General features: G+C 36.4%; 1 protein-coding gene and 1 pseudogene across 7 annotated transcripts in view; both read left to right on the top strand.

Moving 5' to 3' along the window:
* DLG1 (discs, large homolog 1 (Drosophila)) overlaps positions 1–12,854 on the top strand; it is a 277,439-nt gene that overhangs the window by 142,974 nt on the left and 121,611 nt on the right. The window lies entirely within an intron of this gene.
* Positions 10,091–10,640, top strand: LOC105808024 (annotated as a pseudogene).

Below are 12,854 nucleotides of genomic sequence, written 5' to 3'. Positions count from 1 at the left end.
ATTATTGAAAAAATATTTTTCCTGCTTAGCAAGATGTGTTAGGGTCTCCAAGACCACTTTCATGATTGGAGACTCACAAGACTGAGCATATAGTTTACTCGTGGCTAAAATTTATTGTAGCTATATAGTAAGTGAGGATCGACAGTTAGATCATAAGACTGTATGCCTAGAGGAATCTATGTTTACATTTCCTTACACTTTCTTCTTTCCATGAAGGGTCACACATAGCACTTTTTCCCCCAGCAATGAAAATACAGCAATGTGTATGCCATGTTTCTGCCCAGGACTCACCACCCAGGTTTTTTATTGCCAGTTAATCACATAGGCACCCTCTGTCTAGTACATGCCAAATTTCCAGACTCCCAAAAGGAAAGCAGATGTTTAGCATAAAATATCTCGTCTCTACAAAGTCTAGGCACAATAAACCACCCTATAAGTTCAGAAATGGTAGGAACTCTACCGAAATCCAAGTTCCGAGATCCCAGCTAAGACTCAACCTTGAAAGCAGGCCCTTTTAGAGATAGTACCAGTAGCAGGCCTTTTTCTGTATATAAGGACCTAAGTTAAATTCCAGTTCCTCAAGCAAGATTTATCAAAGGATACTTTATCAAAGTACTTTATCATACTTAAAAGAACACCATATGAAATGTTGTCTTTGTTCATTTAGTGTTGCTATAAAGGAATACCTGAGGCTGGATAATTTATGAAGAAAAAAGGTTTATTTGGCTCATGATTCTGCTGGCTCAAAAATTGGGCCTTTGGTGAAAACCTCAGGATGCTTCCATTCATATCAGAAGGTGAAGGGGAGCCAGCATATGCAGAGATCACATGGTGAGAGAGGAAGCAAGAGAGAGCCGAAAGGTGCAGGCTGTTTTTAACGATCACCTCTTATGGATGGGAACTAGTAGAGTGAGAACTCATTCATTACTATGAAGATGATACCAATCCATTTGTGAGAGATCTGTCCCCATGATCTAGACACCTCCCATTAGGCTCCACCTCCAACATTGAGGATCAAATTTCAACATGAGTTTTGGCGGACAAACATCCAAACAATAGCAGGCAATAACTGTTCTCTGTGGCTCTTGCAGCATATAGGCAAAAACGATGTGTTTTGTTTGGGTAAAACAACTTTAGGCTTTTAAGAGACTGAGGAATTTCATTCTGAATATGTTAAAATGTATTCCAGAATGGGTTTTAAACTTACTTCTTATCCCATTGTTAATTCCCTGATTACTTAATACTTGGTATGTATTGATGAATAAACATAAGAAAAATTGCAGTTGCTGCCTTAGAACACATTTTTTTCTGGCTACAGTCCTTACACTTGCCAAAATTAAGTAATTAATTGAAAAGCTAATGCATATACATAGTACAAAATTCAAAAGATACAAAAAGATATCCAGTGAAAAGCAAATCCATCTTCCACTCCTGCTGTCAGTCATCCAGTTACCCTTGCCTAAAGCAAAAAATGTTAGTAATTTCATATATGTCCTTATACATGTTGTGCATATGCAGGTACATCTAAGTGTTATCTCCAAACTTTTACTATTTAATACTGATGCTCTAGTGATAATTTTGTAGATATTTTTGTATGTATATGTAAGTACAGTCATCCCTCAGTATCCACAGGGGGACTGGTTCCAAGAGTCCCATGGATACCAAAACCCACAGATGCTCAAGTCTCTTATATAAAATTATCTAGTATTTGCATATAACCCATGCACATCCTCCCATATATTTTGAATCATCTCTAGATTACTTGTAATACCTAATATAATATAAATGCTACATAAGTAGTTATACTGTATTTTTATGTGTACTATGTTATATTGGTTTTTTTTTAATTGGTCCCTCCCCCCCCCCCCCATATATTTCCCATCCAGTGGTTGGATGTGGAACCTGCAGTTATGGAGGGCCGATTGTACATAATTAGAATATATTCATATAAATAGAATTGCTTAGTAAGTATGTTAATTTTTAGATTTGATCATTATTGCCAAATTGCATTTGTGTCTGACTTCTTTCATCTAGCATAACGTTTCCAAGGTTCATCCATATTGAGACACGTATCAATAATCCATTCCTTTTTATTGCCAAAAAATACTCCATTGTACAGATATACTACATTTTCTGTACCCACTCATCAGTTGATGTACATTTGAGTTCTGGAGTTGTTTATAATAAATTATGAATAATGCTGATATGAGTATCATTACAAATTTTATATGGACATATGTTTTCGTTTCTCTTGCGTATATTCCTAGGAAAGCAATTGCTGGGTCATATGATAACTCTGTGTAATCTGTCAGGGAGCTACCAAACTGTTTTCCAAGGTCACTGTACCATTTTACCTTCCCATCAGCAATGTAAGAGGTTTCCAGTTTCTCCAAATCATCAACAATCTTGTTATTCCTTACAAATGATGTTATGATCTTTTTGATTATAGCCATCCTAGTTGGTAAGAAGTGGTAGCTTATTGTGGCTTTAATTGGTATTTCTCTAATGACTGATGAAATTGAACATTTTTTCGTATGTTTATTAGCCATTTGCATATTTTCATTGGAGAAATGTCAATTTAGATCGCTTGACTGTTTTTAGTTGGGTTATTTGTTTTTTATTAGTGCCTTGAAAGAGTTCTTTATATATTCTGGATACAGGTTCTTTATCAGATATGTTTTGCAAAAGTTTCCTCCCATTCTGTAGATTATATATTTTCACTTTCTTGATAATTTCCTCTGAAACACAAAAGTCCAATCTATATATTTTTTTCTTTTGTCACTTTTTGTATTGTATCTAAGAAACCATTGCCTACTCCAACCTCACAAAGTTTTACACTTAAGTTTTCATCTAAGAGTTTTATACTTTTAGCTCTTACATTTTGGTCTTTTATTCATTTCGAGTTAATTTTTGTGTAGTGTGAGGTAGAGATCGAACTTCATTGTTTCGTATGTGGATATCCAGTTTGCCTATCACCATTTGTTGAAAAGACTATTTTTCCATATTGAATGATCTTGGCACCCTTGTAGAAAACCAATTAATTGTAAATAGATGGGTTTATTTCTTTAATTCCTTTTGGCAATGTTAAGTATTTTTTTCTTTTGATGTTATTGTAAATGGAATTGTTTTCTTAATTTTATTTTTGGATTTTTTTATTGCTTGTATATGGAAATTTAATTGACTTTTAGGTGTTTATCTTTTGTCCTGCAACCATGTCGAACTCACTTATTAGCCCCAATAGTTTTTTAATGTAGATTCCTTTGTATTTTCTGTGTACAAGATCATGTCATCAGCAAATAGAGATAGTTTTATTTCTTCCTTTTCAGTCTGGATGCCTTTTGTATCTCTTTCTTGCCTAGTTGCCCTGGCTAGAACTTCCATTACAATATTTAATAGAAGTGGTGAGAGCAAACATCCTTGTTTTGTTCCTGATCCTTAGGAGAAAGCTTTCAGTCTTTTGCCATTAAGTCTGATGTATTATACTAATTTTGAGTATTAACTGATACTATAATTTCATTGATATCGAGTTTGATTCTCTCTCCATTTATCCCTGTTCTATCCTAAAATAGTAAAAACATTAAGGAAAGGCAAAATTAAAGACAGAAATTCTGGAGTTCTTACTAGTTCCAGTAAAGAGAGGGAAATGAAGTAATGTGTTGAAAAAGTTCCCATCCTTTCCACTCTCTTTATTTCACTAAGACAATCTATGAAGACTGAAGGTTAGGAAAATTCATTCAGTTGGACTTGTTAGCCTTGTTACATAATAAAAGCTTCAGTTTTTCCACATGTAATGTAATTGATAACTACAATATTCTACAGTCAACCTAAATCCATTATTTAGGAAAAACTTTAAACTCTTTGAGAGTCATTGCTTTGTATTTAATTATGTTAATTTTTGTTAGGAAGAACATTTTCTTTTTTCTAATACTTTTTTATTTTTAGATTCTTAGTTTGCGATGCTATAGGCTTTGGGGTTTTTAATTGCCTGAGATTATGCATTAATATGAACCATGAGTCATGTGAATATTGATAGATAAAATCTTGGATTTCGATATATTACTCTATAGTTAGAAAGTTATTATTGAATTGAACCTAGACAGTAGGGAATTAATAAATTGGCTTCTTTTTATCTTCCCTTGAACAAATCTTATACCTTTCATGTAATAGGGTTTGTCCTGTTTCAATACGTTAGTGTTGGCTGATCGTAAAATTAAAAATAAAATCCTTCGGCCAATAAGAGACTGAGATATCTGTGTCATAAATTTTTCTCTACTTCTTTATGGCTTGTATGTACCTATAATTAAAGTCAGTTATATTAAAAAGAAAAAAATTGTACAATGTAAAAGGTAACCAGTAAATGGTATTCTATTATACCAGCAGCAACCAGTTGGGAATATGAGTACATTAATTATATTAAGAAAAATGCGAAATACCTAACAGTCAGCTAAAAAGGAAATGTATAAAGTGTATAGTAAGAAATCTATAAAAACTTTACTGAGTAGTATGTAAGAATACTTAAGTATAGAACAGATTGTGTTGCTGAGCAGGAAGATAATGTAAAGACCTTCATTTTCCCCAGACTAATCTGTAAATTTAGTATAATATCAATCATAGGTCACAAAAAGAGAAGTGAGGGGAGAAGAGGCAGAGAGAAAAAGAAAGAGAGAATGTGTGCCTTTGTTTTGGAGGGGTGGAGTTGGACTTACTGAAATGGTTCAGCTAGAGTTGCACGATCCAGTAAAGTAGCCACTAGCCACATACTGCTGTTTAAATTGATTAAAATTCAATAAAATTTAATATTTAAATTTCATTCTGTTGATGTGGTGTATCACATTCGTTAATGTTCATAGTTGAATCATTTTTACCACCTGGGGCTAAATCTCACTTGATCATAGTAAATGATCCTTTTTTTTTTTATTTCAGGATATTGTGAGGGTACAAACATTTTGGTTACATTTTATGTCTTTGCCTCACCCAAGCAAGGATTAGAGACGTGCCCTTCCCCTCTACAATGCTCACCGCTTCCATTAGTTGTGAGTTTACACCCCCTAGCCCCCTAATCCCCGAAGAATATTGCTACCTTGTGAGCACCATAGTGTTGATCAGTTAGTGCCAATTTGATGGCTAGTACATGTGGAGCCTATTCTTCTGTCCTGTAAATGATCCTTTTAATGTGCTTTGAATTCAGTTTGCCTTGTATTTTGTTAAGGATTTTTGAATCTGTGTTCATCAAGGATATTGGCCTGTAATTTTCTTGTAGTGTCCTTCTCTGGCTTTGGTATCAGGGTAATGTCGGCCTCATAAAATGAGTTTGGGAGAGTTTGAGAGAGTTTGGAATTTCCTCTTCAATTTTTGGAAGAATTTGAGAAGAATTAGTATTAGTTCTTCTTTAAATATTTGGTAGAATTCGGTCATGAACCATCTCACCCTGGGCTTTTTTTGATGGGAGATTTTTGATTATTGATTCTATCTCCTTACTATTGGTCTGTTCAGATTGTCTCTTTCTTCACAATTCAGTCTAGTTAGGTTTATGTTTCAAGAAATTTATCTATTTCTTCTAAGTTATCCAATTTGTTGGCATTTAATTGTTTATAGTGGTCTCTTATCCTTTGTATTTTTGTGGTATCTGTTGTAATGTCTCCTCTTTCATTTGATGCCATTTACAATAGTACCAAAAAAATAAAAATAAAATACTTAGGAATAAATTTAACCAAAGAGGTAAAAGAAAAAAGAAAAAAATTGTACAATGTATACACTGAAAACTATAAAACAATAATGAAAGAAATCGAAGAAGACAAAGATAAATGGAAAGCCATCCCAAGTTCATGTTTTGGAAAAATTAATATTGTTAAAGTGTCTGCACTACCCAAAGCGATCTATGAATTCAGTGCAACCCGTATCAAAATTCCAGTAATACTTGACACGGGAATAGAAAATACACTCCTAAAATTCTTATGAAACCGCAAAAGACCTCCAATAGCCAAAGCGATCTGGTACAGAAAGAACAAAGCTTAAGGCAACACACTACTTGATCTCAAAATCTCCTTCAAAGCTATAGTAATCTGGCCAGGCACGGTGGCTAATACCTGTAATCCCAGCACTTTGAGACACCAAGGTGGAAGTATTGCTTGAGGCCAGGAGTTCAAGACCAGCCTGAGCAACATAGCAAAACCCCATCTCTACAAAATAGAAGAATTAGTTGGCCTGGTGGCATGCACCTGTAGTCCCAGCTACCTTGGGAGGCTGAGACAGGAAGATCACTTGAACCCAGGAGTCTGAGGTTGCAGTGAGCTATGATGACACTGCATTCTAGCCTGTGCAACAGAGTGAGACCCTGTCTCTGAAACAGACAAACAAACAACTACAATAATCAAAACAGGCTTGATGCTAGCACAAAAACAGACAGATAGACCAATGGAATAGAATAGAGAACCCACAAATAAGTCCACACATTTATGGTAAACTGATCTTCATACGGTACCAAGAACACATATTGGGGAAAGGACAGTTTCTTCAATAAATAGTGTTAGGATAACTGGATATTCACATGCAAAAGGATGAAGTTGGACTGTTACCTCACCCTATATGCAAAAATCAACTTAAAATGGATTGAGGAGTTAAATATTAAGAACTGAAACTGTAAAAGAAAAGTAGGGGGAAAGCTTCTTGACATTGGACTGGGTAAAGATTTTTTTGGAACCCAAAAGTATGGGCAACAAAAATAGACAAATGGGGTTGCATCAAGCTTCTACACAACAAAGGCAACAATCAGCAGAGTGCAGAGACATCCTACAGAATGGGAGAAAATATTTGTAAACCATAAATCTGGTAAGGGTATAATATTCAAAATATATAAGGAATTCAAATAAATCAATAGCAAGAAAAGAAATAACCCCATTAAAAAATGGACAAAGGACCTGAAAAGACATTTTTCAAAAAAAGACATACAAAGTGGCCAAGAGAAATATGAAAAAATCAGGGAAATGCAGATTAAAACCACAATGATCATTACTTCACACCCATTAGGATGGCTGTTATCAAAAAGGCAAGAGATAATTGTTGGCAATGATATGGAGAAAAGGGAACCTTTGTATACTGTTGGTAGGAATGTAAATTAGTATAGCAATTATGAAAAACTGATGGAGGTTCCTCAAAAAATTAAAAATAGAACTGCCGTATGATCCATCAATCCCACTTCTGGGTATATACCCAAAGGAAATGAAATCAGTATATCAAAGAGCTGTGTGCACTGCAGTGTTCATTGCAGCATTATTCAAGATCGCCAAGATATGGAAACAACCTAAGTGTGTATTGGTGGATGAATGGATAGGAAAAATGTGGTATACATACACAGTGGAATACTGTCTGGCCTTTAAAAAGAAGGAAATCCTGTCATTTGCAACAACAACGTGGATGAAACTGAAGGACATTATGTTAAGTGAAATAAGCCAGGCACAGAAGGACAAATAGTACATGATTTCACTTATATGTGGAATCTAAAAAAGTCAAACTAAAAGAAGCTGAGAGTAGAATGGTGGTTACCAGGGGTTGGGGTTAAGGGGAGAGACTGGGGACATGTTGGTCAAAGGATACAAAATTTCAGTTAGGAATAACTTCAGGAGATATGTTGTACAACATGACAACTAAAGTTAAATAACAATGTGTTATATACTTGAAAATGGCTGAGAATAGATTTTAAATATTCCCACCACACACAAAATTGTTTCTGATAATGTACTCTTTGTCTTTAAAAGCCCAGTGTGAATGTGGTTAATATTACTGAATTGTCTCTGTATCTGAAATTGTCAGTTTCAAATTACTGAAGATTGAGTAATAGTTACTAGGGGATCCGTATGGCCTTCTCACATTACACCTTTTTAAAATCACTCTGTGCTACCTGAAAACCTCACTCTATGCTACCTGGAAACCTACATTATGACTTGACATTAAATTAAGCACCAGAAACACTTACTAAGCACCTACCTTGTGAGGAGACTTAATGGTGAAAATCTCAAATTCCTTAAGGCAGAAATCGTAAGACCACAATACCAAAATTTTATATGTTAACACCAAATGGGCCTCATAAGCACACTCGTTCGGAAATGTTTTCCATAGCAAAATTTTAGACTATTTAGAAATAAGCAAATGAACAAAAATAAAGTCCAACATAATAATTGTGGGGTTTGGCCAAACCGTATGCCAAGGAAAATTTATGAATTTTAATGGAGATTTTTTAAAATAGAAAAGAGCATAATCGAATTGAGCATTCAGCTCAAAAAGCTTTCATAAAAAATCTAAAGAATAAGGAATTGTTAAAAATAAAAGCAAGAAGTAATAGCATGAAATGTAATAAATGATATCAACAGTGACAAAACTACTTTGATGAAGACTGATACCAGTTTGCAGTCCCACCAGCAGTGCATGAGTGTTCCTATCTCTCCACATCCACGCCAACATTTATTGTTTTGGGACTTTTTGATAACGGCCATTCTCACTGGAGATAAGTGATATGTCATTGTGTTTTTGATTTGCATTTCCCTAATGATTAGAGATGTTGAGCATTTTTTCATATGTTTGTTAGCCATTATTCTGTCTTCTTTTGAAAAGTTTCTGTTCATGTCCTTTTTCCACTTTTTGATAGGGTTGTTTGATTTTTTTCTTGCTGATTTTCCTGAGTTCTATATAGAGTTTAGTTATTAGGCCTTTATCGGATGTGTAACATGCGAATATTTTCTCCCATTCTGTAGGTCGTATCCGTTCGCTCTCGTAATAGTTTCCTTTGCTGTGCAGAAGCTTTTTAATTTGATCAGGTCCCATTTATTTATTTTTGTTGTTGCTGTGATTGCCTTTGGAGTCTTCTTCATAAATTCTTTGCCTCGGCCAATGTCTGTAAGAGTTTTTCCAACATTTTCTTCTAGAATTCTCATAGTTTCACACCTTAGGTTTAAGTCTGTTACCCACCGTGAGTTGATTTTTGTGAGAAGTGAGAGGTGAAAGGTGCGGAGCCTGTTTCAGTCTTCTACATGTGGCTATCCAGTTTTCCCAGCACCATTTATTGAATAAGGATTCTTTTCCCCACTGTATGTTTTTGTCTGCTTTGTCAAAGATTAGATGGCCATATGAGGATGGTTTTATATCTAGTACAACCTCCATGGAAAGCAATATGAAGATACCTCAAAGAGATACAAGTAGAACTACCATTTGATCCAGCAATCCCATTACTGGGCATCTACCCAAAAGAACAAAAGACATTCTATGAAAAAGACATTTGCACTAGAATGTTTATAGCAGCACAATTCACAATTGCAAAGATGTGGAAACAGCCCAAGTGCCCATCAGTACATGAGTTGATTAATAAAATGTGGTATATATATATACCATGGAGTTCTATTCAGCCACAAAATACAATGGTGATATAGCACCTCTTGTATTATCCTGGATAGAGCTGGAGCCCGTTCTACTAAGTGAGATATCCCAAGAATGGAAAAACAAGCACCGCATCTACTCACCATCAAATTGGTTTTAACTGATCAACACTTCAGTGCACATATAGTAATAACATTCATCGGGTGTCGGGCAGATGGGTATATACACACCTAATGGTTGCAGTGCACACTGTCTAGGGGATGGACACTCTTGAAGCTCTGACTCAGGTGGGGCAAGGGCAATATACGTAACCTAAACATTTGTATCACCATAATATGCTGAAATAAAAAAGAAAAAAAAGACTGATAGACTTTTAGCAAGTCTAAGTAAGAAAGATTAAAGATGATACAAATAATGAACTTTATTTTTACTCATAACAAAGGGACTTCCAGTCAAGTTGGCAGGATATGCACATGTGTAACTGTCCTATACTCTAGATACATATCATAGAAATGATAGATTTAAAATATGTGTAGGTCGGTGGGAAGTGTGGGCTGCAGAGAGGCAGTCCTGGCCAAGCCCAGACGTGGAGCTTTGTGGCTCAGCCTTGCATCAGATAAGGCATATGCAGCGCTGACCCCTCATCTTGCTCCATGGTCCACCCTGCCATGGACAGGCATGGGCTGGTCACTGAGGCCCAGGCTGCCGGTGCGTTCTTGAAATCATGAATCCTGTTTATAGCCCTGGATCTCCTGGGGTTCCCTATGCAAATGCCAAAGGAATGGATTATCCAACTTGTTTCCCCATGGGCTATGCAGCAGCAGCTCCTGCCTGTTCTCCTAACGTATACCCTGGAGCAAATCATACCTTCCAAACAGGTTACACTCCCCACATGCCTTACAAAGTGTGCTGTTCCCCCACTAGTGGGGCCCTACCCTACTGCCATGAACTCCGTGTGAAGTGCCTACCCCCAGTAGAGCCCATACGCATAGCAAGGCACATACTAAACACAGCTGCTGTACATGGAAACCCTACCTATCACCCATCACCCATCATGTCATCCACCACAGCACGGTGGTGCAGCATGCCATGGTGTACCCTGCTTCCTCCTCCCAGTCACCATGGGCATGGTTGCTAGGACCATTATGGCCATGTCAGTAGGTACCCTGCTGACTGCTCACTCCCCAAGTCCTATTGCCCCCCACCTAGTCACTGTGCCCACCTACCAGACCCCAGAAACACCCAGCTACAGCTATGTGCCCCCTCAGTGGTGATCACCCTGCAAATGTTTGAGTATGGAGCTGTGCAGTCACATCGTTGAGGTTCTGCAGCTAGTGCTACTGGCCTTGTGCCTGCAACCAGGATTTTTTTTCTTAATGCTCCAGACACTTGGCTAAACACAACTAGATCCTGGCCCAGCAGGTCCCAGTGCTGTTAGTTTCCAACTAATTCTGTGAGTTGGTCTTAAAGCAAATCCTGTTTTGTGGACTGCCAGGCAATTTTTTAGCTAAATGTAATGATAAAAAAAGGGAATGCCAATCTATTCTGAATCATATCTAGTTGAGTGCATGTTTAAAAAAGAAAACACAAAAACAAAGCTTGCTCAATCTACCTGCAGTGACTGATGCAAAACCATCATATGCAAAATCCAAGGGAATGGAAATGTATTTTACAACTTGTGTTACTAGAAAATATGTATATATAAATGCCACTGAACTGTATACTTTAAAATGGTAAATATGGCAAATTATTTACATTTTCCTACAATTAAAAAATTAAAAGTACATATTTAAAAATGCTTTTGTAACATATCATCCCTAAAATAAGAGGAAAATGTCTTTAGGTGAGAAAGAAGAGGAAATAAAGTCATTAATTGAGTTTGAATCCATGAGAGCCACAAGAATGAAGAACCCAAAAGGGTAGTGGAGATGGGTTTCAAAAGCACTGAAGGAGAAAACTCCCAGCCCCTATTTTAGACCTGAATTAAATGTTAGTTCTTTATGGTATGGTAAAGAAAGCAAAGGGTAGATGTCATTATTTCTGTTGTGGTTATGTATCATTGCATAACAAAATACCCTGAAATGTAGTGGCTTAAAAGAACAATAGTACATTTTTTCTCATGATTTTCTGGGTTAACTGGATAGTTAATCTTTACATGGTGCTGGGTGGGCACTGGAAAAGGCTGGAAGGTCCAAATAGCCTTATTTGTGTGGCTGACAAACTGGTGCTGACTGCTGACCAGGAGTGCAGCTGGGGCTTTTAGCCAAGGGCCTTGGTTCTCCTTCATTTGGACCTCCCCAGAGGCTGTTTGAGTTTTCCTCACATTATAGCTGCCGGGTTCTACGAAAATGCATTTTAAGATAAAGGCAAACCCACTGCAAGGCATCATATGACCTAGCCTCAGAATGCACACGGCATCATTTGTGTCACTTTTTTTTTTTTTTAATCAAAGGTAGTCACAGGGCTTGCCTAGATGTAAGGGAAGGGGGAATAGACTCCACCTCTTAATGGCAGGGCAATTCAGTCATATTGCAAAAGAGCATGTGGGATGAAAGATGCTGGACATCTTCAGAAATATCATTTATCAAAAACCCCATTTGACTTAGATTGAGTATTATGCCCAGCCTCTTACTACTAGAAATTTTAAAGCAAGGATTCAAACTTGGGTTGATCTGATTCCAAGAGCTTCTTACCCTTCACCAGTCACCCTCACTGTAGGGGTTTCTTCTTTCAAGAGAGAATAGGAAATAAAAGAATGTGTCTTATCTCTAAGATGTGAGCGAGATCTTGAATGGCAAATCTGATTTGGACATAAAATTTATAAGTGAAGTTTGTGACAGAGGAAGCACAGGAGTTCCAGATGTAGAGGTGGGGAATTGCAGGATATGTAATGGAAAGAACAAGTCACTCAAATTAGATGGCATGTAAGGCATATGAAGAGGCAAAAAATGAAGGTGAGCAGTAGATTGGAGTCAGTCTGTATAGAGCTTTGATCACCAAGCTATAGAGTTTGGATATTTCTAGGAAAAAAGAGTTTCCGAAAACATAGGAACTGATTTGGGCACTGGGAAATACTAATCTAAGCAATTGAGTATTCATTGCCAATACTCCCAATACTGAGCATTGACAGTATTCCAGAGGAGGTTTCACAAAGGCCTAAATCAAGAGGATAGAAATGAGAATGAACAGGTGATGGTTTTCATAAAAATTGAAGTATTCGAATCAGGAAGAGGTGACAACTAATTAGATGTGTGGATAAAGGCAGAGAATGTTGTCCGAGTTCAAAAATATTAAAAGCTGAATGTTGCCTTCTTATATTTAAGAGTCATGATACCATGAATGTCAACTCATTAATCATGTTTATACTTTTCTATTCCTTAAAATTCTTGCCTAAAATTATTAAAATGAAGCTATTTTATTTGATTACTGTCACATTTAACAGGTTTTCATTAATAAATCATGCAAAACTTGTTATTTTAGATTTTACA

Source organism: Propithecus coquereli, unplaced genomic scaffold, assembly GCF_000956105.1.
Source record: "Propithecus coquereli isolate 6110/MARCELLA unplaced genomic scaffold, Pcoq_1.0 Scaffold10, whole genome shotgun sequence".
In the NCBI taxonomy this organism is placed as follows: Eukaryota; Metazoa; Chordata; class Mammalia; order Primates; family Indriidae; genus Propithecus; species Propithecus coquereli.
The sequence above is the reverse complement of the archived record's forward strand: the minus strand, read 5'-3'. Positions and strand labels throughout refer to the sequence as shown.